The sequence below is a fragment of the Palaemon carinicauda genome, chromosome 11, assembly GCF_036898095.1.
Source record: "Palaemon carinicauda isolate YSFRI2023 chromosome 11, ASM3689809v2, whole genome shotgun sequence".
NCBI lineage: Eukaryota > Metazoa > Arthropoda > Malacostraca > Decapoda > Palaemonidae > Palaemon > Palaemon carinicauda.
In genome coordinates, this window is record NC_090735.1 from 46,210,024 (window position 1) to 46,213,611 (window position 3,588).

The following is a 3,588-nucleotide window of genomic DNA, read 5'->3' on the forward strand; positions in this document are numbered from 1 at the left end:
GATGTCCAGCAAAAGGATGCCAAACTTATAAAAGTGTTCGTACTGGAAACAGGGTTGTCTTCATTACTCTGATTTGAATAATAAAATTTATTGCAAATTGTCCCTATGCCAGATTCTGGATATTGTGAATTTTTTGGCGAGTGAAATCCCTATCAAATCTACTGAAGTTATGACTGGGCGATCTCATTCCACAGTAATTGACTGGTATAATATGTGTCGTGAATTTTGTACTAACATAGTTAAAAAAAAAAAAAAAAAGGCCAGATACAGACAGATGAAGCTTGAATTTTTTGGCAAGAGGAAATATAACCGTGGAAGACTACTTCAAAGAAATCTTGCCCCAGAGTAAACATATAGTGAAGCAGAAATTGAAAATAATAGAAATCACGGCAGCAGGATAGATGGCCCTTGGGTTTTTGGTTTGAAGAAGGGTCTCGATTGTCGTTGATTTTGTTGATCGTCGAGACAGAAATACAATTTTACTAGTAACTCAAGAATGTGCCCAAGGACCAGTAATCCATTCAGACGAATGGCCGGCATATACCACCTTGAATTCTCATGGATTTGTACACTCCACTGTTAACCATCAGCGGCATTACGTCGAACCCAACACAGGAGCACATAGCCAGTCAATTGGAAGATCGCGGTTAGACACAAAAATCAATATTTTGCGAACGATGAGAGCTATCGATAAACCTCTGCTTCGTTCTCTGCTGGATGAATTCGGTTATAGAATGATGAGAAAAGAATCTGCAGATTTATTTTCAGATTTTTTAAATATTAAAAAGTTTTATCGATAAATTTCTTAATTTTTACCACTTTACAATTGTTTTTATTACTGAATATCTATTTTTACATTTTTATCCAATTTACGCTCAATAAAATAGATTATTTTTATCGCTGAATGTCTACTTTTAAATTTTTTATTACAATAATAAATTCATGTATTTTTACTTGTCTTATTTTTGCTCAGTGAATCATATGCCATTAATAGTTAACCAATGAATACCAGATCAATGGTAGATCACATATTGGAAGAGCACCTATGTGTGTGTGCGTGCGTGTGTGTGTGTGTATATATTTTCATATGCAACAGCACGATAGAGCTTTTTAGTGATATTACCGAACTGTGACACTTTTCAAAAACTTTTTATCCACTCAATGCGACCAGAAAAAGAAAAAAAAAATTATAATACTCATAGAATAAGAACCTTACTTTGATCGTATAGTATTTGTACTTTTTGAGCAATTTCATCCGTTGCCAGTCCGCGTACGCTGGGCCAACAGCTGGGTCTATAATAAACTGTATATCCTAGTTTTGTTTATTTATGTCCAACAACCAAACCTCTCAGAGTATCTGCTTAACATCCTTTTACTGTACGTAGATTGTTGTGTCTTTAGACACACTTTCTTAAGGACCCCACAATAACCAATGGTAATGACTTCTGGACATTATCTCCCTAAATACTAAACAAATCACACCACAGCTTTATCAATTGTTTCAAACTTTTGCAGAGAGTTTAATTGACTGAAAAATTTCTCACGTAAATGAATTGTTGACAGTGACAATGCCCTATCAAGCAGGGCAATGGCATAGAGACTGACCATATATACATATGATCAGTGCCCAAGGTCCTTTCCACCCAAGCTAGGACCAAGGATGGCCAAGCAGTGGCAGGTAGCTCTATAGGCTCCACCAAACCCCCATTCTTAGCTAACAAGGATGGTGAGGATGCAGCGACCAAAGGAGTTTAAGCAGGACTGACCCCAGTCTGGCCATCACCAGTCAGGGACGTTACCACTCAAGACCAACAGAACTGTTCGTTAAATATTTTCCCTGTTAGAACTCTATGGCTTATATCATCCTGCTTTTCTGATAAGTTTTTGTAGCTTAGATGATGAAGATGATGATGACGAAAATGATAATGATGATCATCATCATCATAATGATAATAATAATAATACGCTTTGTGTGACTCTCAATAGTTTTTCTAAATCAAAACTCAACGTACACACTGCATTGAACCATATCAACAACAACAACAACAATGATAAAAATAATACTAATAGAAAAACAATAGTAACAATATCAATAACAATAATAACTATCAATAACAATGATAAAAATAATAACAGATACAAATAATACTAATAGAACAATAGTGATAATAATAATAATAATAATAATAATAATAATAATAATAATAATAATAATAATAATAATAATAATAATAATGATAGTAGAAATAACAATAACAATAGCAATAACAATATAAAATAATAATAATAATAATAATAATAATAATAATAATAATAATAATAAAAATACGCTTTATTTAATTAACAGTAGTTTTTCCTCTCAATCAAAACGCACATCGTTTACACTTCATTGAACCATTAATTAATTTTCATTCCAGCATCACCAATTTTCTAAACGGAATGAACTATCAGATTTTGATGTGGAATAAAAGTGGAGAGCTTCAACCTAAATTATATGACACACATTAACGATGTGAGAAATGTAGTTCTCATTTAGAACAATAATAATAATGATAATAATAATAATAATAATAATAATGATAATAATAATAAAAGATGAATATGATAATAATAATAATAATAATAATAATAATAATAATAATAATAATAATAATAATAAACGATGAATATATGGGCAATAATAATATAATTTATTTAATTCACATCTATTTTTTTTAGCAGAATAACTATAATATCTTTACGATATGGAGATTTTGGGGGCTATGACTGATTGTTAGAGAGATACGGTCCGGGCAATGTGTGTGTGTGTGTGTGTGTGTGTGTGTGTGTGTGTGTGTGTGTGTGTGTGTGTATGATGAGAATTCCATAATTTCTCACGACTATCTTTATCACTATTGAATTAAAAGGATGGATTCACCCATTATAGGAGACCAAGATTTACAAGTAATTCATGACCCAATCCACTTTATGCTCCAGTAATGCACTCTGGTTATAAGTCCTCAACATTTAAGTATCTGAGACTGAGTGATTCAGATCCCACACATAACGCAATCTTTGTAAACACATTTCATACCCAGATTACATTGCAGATAAACCATACAAATAGGACTCGAGTCCTATACCCATGAGCGACAGGACATGGTAAACAAGGGTGTAAATATCCCCAAAGAGGCGCTTAGCATCCTGGAATAGGTGAGACAGCTGGGGACTTTAGGATATGCCACCACATGTCACAGTGAAGTCAGGTATATACGTTCAAGGACATAGAGAAATGTTGAAGCCGGATCTTAGTAGTATGGTGAAAAAAAAAATAACACTGGGAAAATTCACATTTAATCAAAGATGAGTCAAAGGTGACGAGCAAATGAAAAATATATTTGAGGAAAGAATTAAGTAATTTTATTCATGAATTATTGTTAATACTATTATCAAAACTATAGTTGATACTATTCTCATATTGGGCACGCATTAACAGAATTTGAAATTTTAATTTTGTCTTGATAGCTTCTATAATAAATTGGAAAAAAATCGTTTTAGGAAAGAATTATGTATATTTATATATAAATCATTGTTAATACTATTATTAAC